Genomic DNA, 16,666 nt, shown 5'->3' on the forward strand with positions numbered 1-16,666 from the left:
GATGTGGACAACGCCAAGAAGCTACACCCGGAGGGTTAGCTACATCAAGATAATACAACAATATATATAACAATATAAACGACCAAGGTTAACCCCTTAACCCGAACCCGAGAACCAAATACAACAATGAAGATTGGCCGAACTACATGAGCCTTAGTAATCCGAAACCACACGAGATTACTATCTTCACAACATCGAGGTTGGCCGAACTACACGAGCCTTAGTAATCCGAAACCACATGAGATTACTACCTCAATAAGATGACCGAACTACACGAGTCACCATGAATCCGAACTACACGAGATTCATTTCCAATAATATGACCGAACTACACGCGTCATCGTGAATCCGAACTACACGAGATCCACTTCTCTAAATCAAAACCCACGGTCACGGGATTATAAAATCCACCACATCGGGGTTATCCACATCACAACAATATCAACCCTTCGCCATTGGGGTTATATTCTCCACATCACAAACACGTGTGATAACGTACACACAAAACGTGTACCTCGCCAAAGGTGGTCAACCAAAACGCACAACCGTGCCAATTAGACCTAAACGTAAGTCCATCAAATCCACCTATATGTGAAGTGAGCTCTATAACCGAGAACCACTTCACCCGACCCGCACCCATCCTACACATACATATGTACATAGGATATTAACACTCACCTTGTCGCCTTGATGAATGCTTCCAAATAATCCGCAACTCGTCAATGGAACGTACCTATTCCATTATCACAATACAAACAACACAATTAGGGTTGACTTACAAACCAACCCAATTGACCCTTAGTGCAAATTCGACCCATTTGCACTTCCAAGCACAAACCGCACCCAAATTAACCAATAATCACTAATACACGTGAAAATGTTCCTAACACACCAATTAAACCCGAACACAATTGTTAAACACGTGTCATACCCATTTTGACACCAAAACCCTAATTTTGACCCATTTCAAAATTAGTTAACCAAACTCACCCAAAAGAGTTTCACCACTTCCATAATCACTAAACCTAGTGATTAAACTCAAGATCAAACCCTAATCAACGCTAAAACGTCAACCAATCCAAAACCCTCCAAGTGACAAGATTAACAAGTCACCATGAACCTACTTCATCATCTAAAAGGGTTTCACAACAATCTAGCTCAAAACCCTAACTTGAATATCAAATCTAACAAATGAAATTCAGAGTTTGAGCTTACCAATACAACCACAATGTAGCTAGGAGCGAGATGAACAACTTTATAACCTGAGCTTTAGCAAGAATCCGACTCCTTCTTCTCCAAATCCACCTCTCTCTCTAAAACCCTTACTCTCTCTCTCTAGATGAGGTTGAGAGTGTTTGTGTGGGTGTAAAGTGATCCAAAAATGATCAAGAGATCAGCCTTTAAGGCTCCAAACCGGCACCCAAGTGAAATTACCATTTTGCCCCTTTTTAAAATAATTAAAACAGCTGGCTCAACAGACAGTTTGGACGGCGTCCCAAACTTTGGACGGCGTCCCACCTTTTGTTGCTGGACGGCGTCCCCCCTATCGGGACGGTGTCCCACCTTTTATTGCTGTACGGCGTCCCTCCTATCTGGACGGCGTCCCGAACTACTGCAAAATCAGAAACAAAAACAGGGTGTTACAATATAGACTTTTCTGAAGTCTACAAACATAATTTTCTTTACCCTTAACCCAAAAACCTTCAGGTTGCATCATGTAGATTTCCTTATCCAAATCACCATGAAGAAAAGCAGTCTTGACATCCATCTATTCAACCTCAAGATCAAGACTAGCAGCTAACCCAAGAACCACTCGAATAGATCCCATCTTCACGACCGGTGAGAAAATCTCATCAAAATCAATACCCTTTTTCTGGCTGAATCCTTTAACAACTAACCTAGCTTTGTACCTTGGTTGTGAAGTAAGCTCATCTGTCTTCACTTTAAACACCCATTTGTTTCTCAAAGCTCTCTTGCCTTTAGGTAACTTCACCAACTCATAAGTATTGTTCTCATGTAAAGAATTCATCTCATCTTGCATAGCTTCACCCCACTCTTTCTTATGCTCATCTTTCATTGCTTCTGAATAACATTCTGGCTCTCCCCCATCAGTGAGTAATACATACTCATCAGCAGAATATCTAACAGAAGGATGACGATCTCGAGTAGACCGCCTAAGTTGGATAAATGGGGGCACATCTGGTACTGGAATCTCTACCTGCTCCGAAGCATCATTATCATCAGTACCATGTTCATTATCATGAACATCATCATCAACATGTGAATCAACATGTTGTGGAGTAACTGGATCCAAATCAACAAGATCAGCACTAGGTTGAGGAACTGAATCTATCTTATCAACATCTTTTAACATCTGATCTTCTGTAAACACAACATCTCGGCTTCGTACAAGTTTCTTCTGAACTGGATCATATAACATGTACCCAAAATCATCTTCACCATAGCCGAGGAATACACATGGCTTAGTCTTCATATCTAGCTTTGACCTTTCATCTTTGGGAACATGAACAAATGCTTTACATCCAAAGACTCGTAAATGATGGTAAGAAACATCTTTACCGCTCCAAACCCTGTTAGGAACATCAAAACGCAAAGGTACACAGGGGGTTAGATTAATAATATGAACTGCCGTATTTAAAGCCTCACCCCAAAAGGAATCAGACAACCCTGCATGTGAAAGCAAACATCTAACTCTCTCAACCAAAGTTTTGTTCATTCTCTCTGCTAAACCATTCAACTGAGGTGTCTTTGGTGGAGTCTTTTGATGCCGAATACCATTCTCCTTACAATAAGCATCAAAGCTCCCAATGTATTCACCGCCATTATCAGTCCAAATACACTTGAGCTTCTTCCCTGTTTGCCTTTCAACTAGTGCATGAAATTCCTTAAACTTTTCAAATACTTGATCCTTTGACTTTAAGGTATAAACCCACACCTTACTGGAATGATCATCGATGAATGTAACAAAGTAGGAACATCCACCAAGTGTCATAGTATTCATAGGCCCACATACATCCGAATGTACTAGATCAAGTATGTTCTCCATTCGAAAAGGAGAATGACTCTTAAACACAACTCTGGTCTGTTTCCCTGCCAAACAGTGAGAACACTTACTCAAATTAATATCACTAACACCCGACAATACATTCTTCTTAAATAAGATTGACATCCCCTTTTCACTTATGTGGCCAAGTCTTTTATGCCACAACTCGGTAGAATCAACATTGTCCACTGCGTTAACAATGTTCTGGATGATCTTCGGACGTGTAATGTATAATCTTGAGTCTTTCTTGCCTCTTTCCACTATCATAGAACCAAGAGTTAGCTTCCAAATACCATTACCAAAACCGTTATAATAACCATCATCATCAAGAATGCCTGTTGAAATAACATTAAGTCTCATATCCGGAACATGTTTTACATTATGCAAAACTAACTCCATTCCCGTGTCAAATTTCAAACAAACATCTCCAATACCAACTATCTTTGATAACCCAGAATTACCCATCCTAGCAAATCCATAGTCACCTGGAGTGTAAGATGAGAAGTGATCTCTACATATTGCAACATGACATGTAGCACCACTATCAACAATCCAACTCATGTCATCATGAGTAAGATTGATCATATCATAATCAATACAAACAAAGAACTCATCCGTGATAGCGTTAACTTCAACCTTATCATCATCACCACCATCACTTTTCTTTTGTTTATTCTTGTCATATGCCTTTTTCTTCTCATTTTTTAACTGTGGACAATACCACTTTGTGTGCCCTTTTTCATGACAATGATAGCACTCAACATTAGAAAACTTTCCTTTTCTTGAGCTACTACGATTCTTGCCTCTTTTACCATGACCTCTACTATGACTTCTCCCCCGCATTTCTGTGACCAAGATATCTAACTGTGAAGAGGAACCTTGTGACTTTCTTCTCATCTCTTCATTCAAAATACTACCCTTAGCCAATTCCATGGTGATAATACCATTCGGTGCAGAGTTGGACAAAGATGTCCTAAAAATCTCCCAAGAGTCCGGTAACGTACCAAGTAACCAGAGACCTTGAACCTCATCCTCAAACTTGATACCCATTCCTGCAAGCTGATTAATAATACCCTGATATGCATTTAGGTGATCTGTAATAGGAGTCCCATTGATAGTTAAAGCTAAGGGGTATAAAATACTATTAAATTTTACAAGGAAATACTATTAAATATGCTACAATTTTACACAAGTTTTAATTATTTATTTACAAATGGGATATACCTAAACCTTGCTACAACACTATAGGCAGTGTACCTAATCGTAGAGTAGTATAGTTTTTAGTAAGTCCGGTTCGTTCCACAGGGAGATCTTTTAAACAAAGATTAACGCTATATTAGTTTTAATTTATAAAAATACAAATATATATAAGTAATATTATTATTATAAAGGGGGGTTTTTACCGTTTAATGACCGGTTTGTCGATTTTAAAACTTTAGTCGCAATTAAAACCTAATGTAAAATATTAAAAATAAATACAACTTAATTTAAAGCGTAAAGTAAATAACGATAATGAAATTGCGATAAATAAAAGTGCGATAAAATAAAATTGCAATAATTAAAAAGTACAATAATTAGAAGTGCAATTAAATACGAAGACAATAAATAAAAGTGCAATAATTAAAAGTGCAATTAAATATGAAAATAAAGGAATTATACTTATTTAAACTTCCGTAATCATGATGTTTGACGTATTGATTTTTAGTTTATCCCCATGGGTTAATTGTCCTTTGTCCTGGATTATTTAATATGTCCGTCTAGTTTTTGACAATAACAGTCCATCAGTCATAAATATAAAGTGCGAGTGTCCTCGTCAAATTATCCTTATATCCGAAGTCAAATATTCCAACTAATTGGGGACTTAAACTGTAACAAGGTTTTATTACTTTGTTTAATAATTACACCAGGATATCGACTGCGTGTAATCCAAGGTTTTAATACTTTATTATCAATTATGCCAAGTGTCCTTGTACATAATTCACCCCTGTTTTAATAAATCTATTAACTATTAATCCATTTCCGTGTCCGGTTAAATGAATGATTATTCGTACATATAAATACCCCGCCCATCGTGTCCGATCGAGTGTAAATGGTTATTTATAGGTACGTCCAATTGTAAATCTTTATATTAAAATTAACAAACTATCATTTAGTTAAAAATATAAAGCCCATTAATAGCCCATAGTCTAATTTTCACAAGTGTCGTTCTTTTGTCCAAACTCCAATTGTTCTTTTGTCCAAACTCCAATTATGGTACAAAGCCCAATTACCCAATTTTTAATATTTTAGCCCAACATCATGATTACTTCGATTTAAATAAGTATAATAATAACTTAGTTACAAGACATTAATTTAAAAAGGAGTACATAACTTACATTGAGTATTTATCGCGTAGCTTTACACGGACAGAATTTCGACTTTAAAACCCGTAAAATAACTTTTACATAACCCAAACTAACTAATATAAAACTACCCTATACTATATATTATATATATATATATATATATATATATATATATATATATATATATATTTATTATTACTACTGAGGAGTATGATATATATATATATATGTTTTTTACTCGTCGAATTCATTGGTTATTTATAGATGTGGCCAGGATTTTGGCCCCATGCGATTGCATGGCTTTTTGCCTTCCAGGCCATGCGATCGCATGGCCAGCTGGATCCAGCCACATTTGCTTGTTTTCTTCTTTGTCGACATAATATATAAATATATATAATATATATATATAATTTATATAATTATATATATTATATTATATTCTTGTGCATAGTAGACTCATAATTTTTGGTCCGTTGCGTTGCGCGTTGATAGTTGGCTCGGGTACCGGTTCCGGATTTTCGAACGTCCTTTCGTATAATTTAATATCTTGTACTTTGCATTTCGCAATTTGTAACTTTGCACAAAAATTATTTTCCTGAACTTCCAAAATCCGTGCGAGTCTTTTACTCACTTTTTAGTGGCACTTTTGAGTGCACTATGGCTTTAGTGGCACTTTTCCAGCTTTAGTGGCACTTTTTCTCCAATTCTTTAATCTTCATGCTTTTCGATTCGTAACTTGTACTCTTGTCAATTTTAGACGTTTCTCATCATTAAATTGAACCACTTGGATTGTATCTTGTATATTTGAGCTTTTTGGACATTTGCGTCTTCAATTCTTCATTTTCGTCTTTTGTCTTCGCACTTATTTAATATAAACGATTACAACTTAAAATAGGACAATTACAACTAAATAATTTACATATTGGGAGGATATTGCTAAAAAATATATATTCATTTAGAGCACTATCAAATATCCACACACTTGAACGTTTCTTGTCCTCAAGCAATACAGAACTTGAAATTAAATCACACGAATCACTTCTTTATTCTTCACACTTTATACATCAGTGATTTTGATACGGCGGTATAAACAATGATAGTAATGATGTGGTTTACAGTCCCACATGACTATGAAAATTTAGATCCTTTAAGGAAATTGGATCTTTATGAAAACATTTGATCTTTTTGAAAATTTATTCTAGCTTTTATCCTAGATAAGTTTTCCGGAATAACCCTTCACCGGTGTTTGCAAAATATTTTTGTGGGTTTTGTGGGTTTCAGATTTTAAAATTTTAGCTCAAAACTTACGGTTTTGTATCACCCACTTGCTAACCTTGTATTAGGAAAGCAACACGTCCAGTATACTTGCTCCGTATATTACCTTTCGGCAAACTACCGTCCGGTTGTAAAGGAAAGCGTTGAACAAGCAACTGTTAAGGCAATGTCTAATGACATGCATTTGTTCATGGTCTAAAACGTGTCGGATGCAATTACTATCCTTGGTAGGAGCAATAGTAAAGCTCACCCTATAGTTTTTCGATCTGGCACAAGGTCCTGTCTTTGACCATGCTATGCAACCACCGTTCTTACGGTTGACACCCGATTTGGTTCAGGTGACCTAATGAATTCCAGGTGAATTCCTAGGATTTTTCGTTCAATGGTAATGAACGCATTGAAAATGGGTTTTTAGAAAACAAATCGGTTTGTAATTTTGATCAAAATATTTTCTCGTTCAAGCTCGAGTTTAGATATCATTGAATTCCATGAGTTTGTAATTCTCAATCTTTAAGGTCAATCTCAAGGATTGAGTAATATCAGGCTTAAAGCTGATTTTTAATCTTTAAGGAGATTATCCTTTCTGGGGGTCTGATTCATTAGTCTTATCAAGCTAATTTGCACGGCGTCCTCCCCATTTTACGAGACAGATCCTCTCATGGTTAGGATAAGTCTGACCACTTGGCGACCCTGTTTGATGCTGAGGTCCGTGGATTTCCTGCTGATTTTAGAGATGACTTTTCTAGATTTTTCGTCAACCTACAGCTGGTCTGGACGACAACTTCTTGACCTAAATGAAGAAGCGCGTGTCTTTATCGGAAGACTTTACTTCCTTTTAATGATGGAATTGATTCATCGTGTAGATTCATCTTTTCTTTTCAAATATATTACAATAAATCGGGTAAAACAGTTAATTTAGTCCAAAATAAAAGCACCTGCAATAACTTTACAGAAACATGTGATAGATAGTTTTTAATCGAATAACTTGGTACATTCTCCCCACACTTGGCTTTTTTCATGCGTCTTTTTATATCTTAATAAATAAATTCAAGCGATTTAGTTGTTTCTCAATTTATGTCCTTTTCGAGGTAACGATAATTTCGGTATTAACACCTAGTTTTCATCGTTCATAAATATGTATAAACATGATTTTGAATTTATTTAGTTGAAAATTTTTCAAATTGTCATAAAATTTAGAAAATAAGCCAAGTATAAACCCGAGAGAATTTATAACCCTTCCCCACACTTGAGATCATGCAATGCCCTCATTTGCATGAAATCAGACTATAATTATAAATTCATGAGGGTTATTAGTGTAGAAAAGTGATTAATAATACCCAGTTTGTAATTACAAAGCTCGTCGAATGATAGATGGTGCACCTCATCGTTCATTCCTTCTTGTTTTATCACACATATTTTTCTTCAAAAACGGTTGCTTTTCTGAACTGTTTGCTAATTTTTGAAAATGCGTCTTTTACCCTAATCGTGCATTTTTATTAACGAGTTATGCACTAACCCGAACAGCTAATTTAACGTTAAGTGGGGTTAGACTTCCCCACACTTAGCTAACGACATGTGAAGTCGGTAGAATAAGTTCCACGAATTAGAATAGTGAGCCAGTTATTTACATCTCGGGTGGTGTATAATATATCAATGGGTTTAAAGTTTAGAACCACCCGATCGTCACTACTTAATTCTTTTTTTAGTGTAGCTTTTAGTAAATGGAAATGTCTCTTTTCTGGTTCTTGGTCAAATGCGATATACATCGACATACTTATTTCTATAGGGTGGACAATTCCTAAAATTTCTTTCCGTTCATTCTCGGGATCAAAGGTTTCACCTCTATTACCCAATTGGGTGAAATCCGAGGTGTCATTATCTATTACAGCTCGTAGTTCATCTTCAGTAGATGACTCGTCTATTGAGAATATTGGATTGGAAGGTTGTGGAATGGTGAATTTCGGGATCGGAGCAAATTCTTCTTCATTAATGGTACTTATCGGTCCCACCACTTTGGTCTCGGGAGTAAAATTTTCAACGTTATCGTTTTCCCAAGAGTACCAATTTGTCACCCTTACTTCTTCTTCATTTATTGATTGATTGATGATTTCGTTGGTAGAGGCTAATGTGTCGATATGTTGTGAAATTGGTAAAGCTAAATAAAAAGTATCATCGGGATAATTGGTGATTTCGGAGCTCTCGAATTCATCAAAATTCGATGATATGAGATTTTCTTGCACAATACTCCTCAGATCAACAGGTGTGTAATCTGATAGAGTTTCAGCTTGCCGATTTACAAACTCTCTTATTTGTTCATTTTGAGCATCGAGTTCTTCGAGTTTGATTTTCATATAATCTAAAGAATTTTCAGGCACATAATTTTCCTCGTCTTCTGGTTGTTGAGTTTGGATATATTCTTGGGAATAATCCCAATTTGAATTGTATTCTTCATAATCATTCCATTCAGGTTCCATGGGTGCATAATTTTCCATAGGAACGTAATAATAACATTCCCATGTTGAGTGATAATCTCCACAGATTTCACAACCCGTTATTGTTTCGTCATTCGTGATCCAAGATTGACCGAACGAATTGTCATCAACACTCGGTTGAGAGTATTGATTTCGTATGTCGTAAAGAGTTTCCAAAATATCTTCGAGACTTTTCATAATGCGCTTATTACCAAATTTTAATTATCCTATTAGTTATAAATATAAAAATTATATAAGTTATCAAATTAATAGACTTTTCTGCTTTTGCCCACGTTTCGAATAGCCAATAGATGCAGCAGGGAGCCAGAACCCTTTAAATCGGAAGCTCACAACTCAGCCACTAACAAATCCAACTATTACTACGAAGCAGAAAATTTGGATGTCTATCAATTTAACCGCTTAAAATAATTTTTCGTTTTGAATTATTAGAGAAGAAATAGAGAAAATTCTAAGTCCTAAAAACTAGAATGGCGAGAAATAAGAAAGAAAAAGAGCGCGTCGAAAAATGTTGAAAAATAAAAATAAGAAAATAGCGGGTCGTAACTTAAAAGTCTAAAAATTAAATCTAAAAAGTTACGCCTAAAGTTATTAAAGCTTAAAGGAATTCTATATCCAAAACGGCAATAACTTAATTAGGCACTAAGATCTAAAAACGGCGTCGCAAAATTCTAAAGCATCTAAATCTTAGTCTAAAGAAAAAGCACTTAAGGGATTTTACGGCAATGCCTAAAAATCTAGAAGTAAAAATAACTACGGCAAAAACTAAGTTTAAAACTAAGTACGAGCGATAAAATACAAATATTACGCTAAAACAAACAAAAAGATACAAAATATAAAAATAATCTTAAAGTTGTAAAAAGTATAATTTTTATAAAAATATTATTTTTATATTATTATTTTTATAAAAGTATTAATTTTATAATTTATAAAACTAATTAAACTTAAAAATACAAATTAAATAAATAAAACTAAAGTAATTAATATTAACTAACTAATAAACCCTAATTAGGGTTTTAATAATAATAATTAAAATATACTCCGTAATTAATGCAATTGCAGAGTCAAACCTGGCGTGTCAGTTGGCTTCATGCGATCGCATGGTTTTACGGCACCCGGCTCATGCAATCGCATGGGTCTGGGTTCCAGGTTTTTTTTTTTTTTTTTAATTTTATATTGTTTTTCTAAAAATGAAATATAAATATATGTATACAAATATATATTAAAAATATAGCGTTTCGCCGAGTCCCCGGCAGCGGCGCCAAAAGCTTGATAGTTAAAGCTAAGGGGTATAAAATACTATTAAATTTTACAAGGAAATACTATTAAATAAGCTACAATTTTACACAAGTTTTAATTATTTATTTACAAATGGGATATACCTAAATCTTGCTACAACACTATAGGCAGTGTATCTAATCGTAGAGTAGTATAGTTTTTAGTAAGTCCGGTTCGTTCCACAGGGAGATCTTTTAAACAAAGCTTAACACTATATTAGTTTTAATTTATAAAAATACAAATATATATAAGTAATATTATTATTATAAAGGGGGGTTTTTACCGTTTAATGACCGGTTTGTCGATTTTAAAACTTTAGTCGCAGTTAAAACCTAATGTAAAATATTAAAAATAAATACAACTTAATTTAAAGCGTAAAGTAAATAACGATAATGAAATTGCGATAAATAAAAGTGCGATAAAATAAAATTGCAATAATTAAAAAGTACAATAATTAGAAGTGCAATTAAATACGAAGACAATAAATAAAAGTGCAATAATTAAAAGTGCAATTAAATATGAAAATAAAGGAATTATGCTTATTTAAACTTCCGTAATCATGATGTTTGACGTGTTGATTTTTAGTTTATTCCCATGGGTTAATTGTCCTTTGTCCTGGATTATTTAATATGTCCGTCTGGTTTTTGTCCATAACAGTCCATCAGTCATAAATATAAAGTGCGAGTGTCCTCGTCAAATTATCCTTATATCCGAAGTCAAATATTCCAACTAATTGGGGACTTAAACTGTAACAAGGTTTTATTACTTTGTTTAATAATTACACCAGGATATCGACTGCGTGTAATCCAAGGTTTTAATACTTTATTAACAATTATGCCAAGTGTCCTTGTACATAATTCACCCATGTTTTAATAAATCTATTAACTATTAATCCATTTCCGTGTCCGGTTAAATGAACGATTATTCGTACATATAAATACCCCGCCCATCGTGTCCGATCGAGTGTAAATGGTAATTTATAGGTACGTCCAATTTTAAATCTTTATATTAAAATTAACAAACTATCATTTAGTTAAAAATATAAAGCCCATTAATAGCCCATAGTCTAATTTCCACAAGTGTCGTTCTTTTGTCCAAACTCCAATTATGGTACAAAGCCCAATTACCCAATTTTTAATATTTTAGCCCAACATCATGATTACTTCGATTTAAATAAGCATAATAATAACTTAGTTACAAGACATTAATTTAAAAAGGAGTACATAACTTACATTGAGTATTTATCGCGTAGCTTTACACGGACAGAATTTTGACTTTAAAACCCGTAAAATAACTTTTACATAACCCAAACTAACTAATATAAAACTACCCTATACTATATATTATATATATATATATTTTTATTATTACTACAGAGGAGTATGATATATATATATATATATATATATATATATATATATATATATATATATATATATATATATATATATATATATGTTTTTTACTCGTCGAATTCGTTGGTTATTTATAGATGTGGCCAGGATTTTGGCCCCATGCGATCGCATGGCTTTTTGCCTTCCAGGCCATGCGATCGCATGGCCAGCTGGATCCAGCCACATTTGCTTGTTTTCTTCTTTGTAGACATAATATATAAATATATATAATATATATATAATTTATATAATTATATATATATTATATTATATTCTTGTGCATAGTAGACTCATAATTTTTGGTCCGTTGCGTGGCGCGTTGATAGTTGGCTCGGGTACCGGTTCCGGATTTTCGAACGTCCTTTCGTATAATTTAATATCTTGTACTTTGCATTTCGCGATTTGTAACTTTGCACAAAAATTATTTTCCTTAACTTCCAAAATCCGTGCGAGTCTTTTACTCACTTTTTAGTGGCACTTTTGAGTGCACTACGGCTTTAGTGGCACTTTTCCAGCTTTAGTGGCACTTTTTCTCCAATTCTTTAATCTTCATGTTTTTCGTTTCGTAACTTGTACTCTTGTCAATTTTAGACTTTTCTCATCATTAAATTGAACCACTTGGATTGTATCTTGTACATTTGAGCTTTTTGGACATTTGCGTCTTCAATTCTTCGTTTTCGCCTTTTGTCTTCGCACTTATTTAATATAAACGATTACAACTTAAAATAGGACAATTACAACTAAATAATTTACATATTGGGAGGATATTGCTACAAAATATATATTCATTTGGAGCACTATCACCCATCACGATACTTTAAACCCATCAACTGTTTAATTAAGAACAACTTGTTATTCCCAGTCTTTCGTTCATATAACTGTTCAAGCTTTTTCCATAAGGCTTTAGCATCAGTCTCCCCAGTAATATGGTTCACTACATTATCATCAACCCACTGCCGAATATACCCACATACCTATCTATGCAAAATTTTCCATTGAGCTTCAGACTTACCCTCATGCATACTCTCAGTAAAAACAGGTAAATAATAATCTTTCACATAAAGAAGATCCTCCATTTTACCTTTCCAAACATGATAATTTGAACCATTTAAACTAACCATCTCACTTGTATTAGCTTCCATCTTTCACACAAGTCAATAAAATAACCTTAAGCTCTAGATACCAATTTGATGGGAAAATAAGTCACAATGGCCAATCTACACAACGGAAACAAACATCCATTTGACAAACATTTCCCGACCCGTATGAACCCGTGAGGAAACTAACAAATAAGGTATACCACAATCATCACAAATCAGCCCCAATTCTGTCCCAAATCAGCAAATACGATGAAATGTCCCGTTCTTATTGATTAAAAACGTTCCATATTAATTGATTTCGTTGCGAGGTTTTGACCTCTATATGAGACGTTTTTCAAAGACTGCATTCATTTTTAAAACAACCCATAACCTTTATTTCATAAATAAAGGTTTAAAAAGCTTTACGTAGATTATCAAATAATGATAATCTAAAATATCCTGTTTACACACGACCATTACATAATGGTTTACAATACAAATATATTACATCGAAATCAGTTTCTTGAATGCAGTTTTTACACAATATCATACAAACATGGACTCCAAATCTTGTCCTTATTTTAGTATGCAACAGCGGAAGCTCTTAATATTCACCTGAGAATAAACATGCTTTAAACGTCAACAAAAATGTTGGTGAGTTATAGGTTTAACCTATATATATCAAATCGTAACAATAGACCACAAGATTTCATATTTCAATACACATCCCATACATAGAGATAAAAATCATTCATAAGGTGAACACCTGGTAACCGACAATAACAAGATGCATATATAAGAATATCCCCATCATTCCGGGACACCCTTCGGATATGATATAAATTTCGAAGTACTAAAGCATCCGGTACTTTGGATGGGGTTTGTTAGGCCCAATAGATCTATCTTTAGGATTCGCGTCAATTAGGGTGTCTGTTCCCTAATTCTTAGATTACCAGACTTAATAAAAAGGGGCATATTCGATTTCGATAATTCAACCATAGAATGTAGTTTCACGTACTTGTGTCTATTTTGTAAATCATTTATAAAACCTGCATGTATTCTCATCCCAAAAATATTAGATTTTAAAAGTGGGACTATAACTCACTTTCACAGATTTTTACTTCGTCGGGAAGTAAGACTTGGCCACTGTTGATTCACGAACCTATAACAATATATACATATATATTAAAGTATGTTCAAAATATATTTACAACACTTTTAATATATTTTGATGTTTTAAGTTTATTAAGTCAGCTGTCCTCGTTAGTAACCTATAACTAGTTGTCCACAGTTAGATGTACAGAAATAAATCGATAAATATTATCTTGAATCAATCCACGACCCAGTGTATACGTATCTCAGTATTGATCACAACTCAAACTATATATATTTTGGAATCAACCTCAACCCTGTATAGCTAACTCCAACATTCACATATAGAGTGTCTATGGTTGTTCCGAAATATATATAGATGTGTCGACATGATAGGTCGAAACATTGTATACGTGTCTATGGTATCTCAAGATTACATAATATACAATACAAGTTGATTAAGTTATGGTTGGAATAGATTTGTTACCAATTTTCACGTAGCTAAAATGAGAAAAATTATCCAATCTTGTTTTACCCATAACTTCTTCATTTTAAATCCGTTTTGAGTGAATCAAATTGCTATGGTTTCATATTGAACTCTATTTTATGAATCTAAACAGAAAAAGTATAGGTTTATAGTCGGAAAAATAAGTTACAAGTCGTTTTTGTAAAGGTAGTCATTTCAGTCGAAAGAACGACGTCTAGATGACCATTTTAGAAAACATACTTCCACTTTGAGTTTAACCATAATTTTTGGATATAGTTTCATGTTCATAATAAAAATCATTTTCTCAGAATAACAACTTTTAAATCAAAGTTTATCATAGTTTTTAATTAACTAACCCAAAACAGCCCGCGGTGTTACTACGACGGCGTAAATCCGGTTTTACGGTATTTTTCGTGTTTCCAGGTTTTAAATCATTAAGTTAGCATATCATATAGATATAGAACATGTGTTTAGTTGATTTTAAAAGTCAAGTTAGAAGGATTAACTTTTGTTTGCGAACAAGTTTAGAATTAACTAAACTATGTTCTAGTGATTACAAGTTTAAACCTTCGAATAAGATAGCTTTATATGTATGAATCGAATGATGTTATGAACATCATTACTACCTTAATTTCCTTGGATAAACCTACTGGAAAAGAAAAAAATGGATCTAGCTTCAATGGATCCTTGGATGGCTCGAAGTTCTTGAAGCAGAATCATGACACGAAAACAAGTTCAAGTAAGATCATCACTTGAAATAAGATTGTTATAGTTATAGAAATTGAACCAAAGTTTGAATATGATTATTACCTTGTATTAGAATGATAACCTACTGTAAGAAACAAAGATTTCTTGAGGTTGGATGATCACCTTACAAGATTGGAAGTGAGCTAGCAAACTTGAAAGTATTCTTGATTTTATGAAACTAGAACTTTTGGAATTTATGAAGAACACTTAGAACTTGAAGATAGAACTTGAGAGAGATCAATTAGATGAAGAAAATTGAAGAATGAAAGTGTTTGTAGGTGTTTTTGGTCGTTGGTGTATGGATTAGATATAAAGGATATGTAATTTTGTTTTCATGTAAATAAGTCATGAATGATTACTCATATTTTTGTAATTTTATGAGATATTTCATGCTAGTTGCCAAATGATGGTTCCCACATGTGTTAGGTGACTCACATGGGCTGCTAAGAGCTGATCATTGGAGTGTATATACCAATAGTACATACATCTAAAAGCTGTGTATTGTACGAGTACGAATACGGGTGCATACGAGTAGAATTGTTGATGAAACTGAACGAGGGTGTAATTGTAAGCATTTTTGTTAAGTAGAAGTATTTTGATAAGTGTATTGAAGTCTTTAAAAAGTGTATAAATACATATTAAAACACTACATGTATATACATTTTAACTGAGTCGTTAAGTCATCGTTAGTCGTTACATGTAAGTGTTGTTTTGAAACCTTTAGGTTAACGATCTTGTTAAATGTTGTTAACCCAATGTTTATAATATCAAATGAGATTTTAAATTATTATATTATCATGATATTATCATGTATGAATATCTCTTAATATGATATATATACATTAAATGTCTTTACAACGATAATCGTTACATATATGTCTCGTTTAAAAATCATTAAGTTAGTAGTCTTGTTTTTACATATGTAGTTCATTGTTAATATACTTTATGATATGTTTTCTTATCATAGTATCATGTTAACTATATATATATATCCATATATATGTCATCATATAGTTTTTACAAGTTTTAACGTTCGTGAATCACCGATCAACTTGGGTGGTCAATTGTCTATAGGAAACATATTTCAATTAATCAAGTCTTAACAAGTTTGATTGCTTAACATGTTGGAAACATTTAATCATGTAAATATCAATCTCAATTAATATATATAAACATGGAAAAGTTCGGGTCACTACATACGAAATAAATAAGCACACACAATACACACGAGACTTTTTACCTGGAAAACCTCTCAAAATCGAGAGTAAAAACCACGGGACTCGTAAGCCACTTAAATTCCACTATCATCAACAAGAGAGCAATACAATAATCCTTCTCTAGATCAACTAGAGGTATACAACATCATCATACTCTTGAATAACTATATTCAACAAGTATATGAAGAAATTAAAGACA

The sequence above is a fragment of the Rutidosis leptorrhynchoides genome, chromosome 9 (assembly GCF_046630445.1).
Source record: "Rutidosis leptorrhynchoides isolate AG116_Rl617_1_P2 chromosome 9, CSIRO_AGI_Rlap_v1, whole genome shotgun sequence".
Classification (NCBI taxonomy): Eukaryota; Viridiplantae; Streptophyta; class Magnoliopsida; order Asterales; family Asteraceae; genus Rutidosis; species Rutidosis leptorrhynchoides.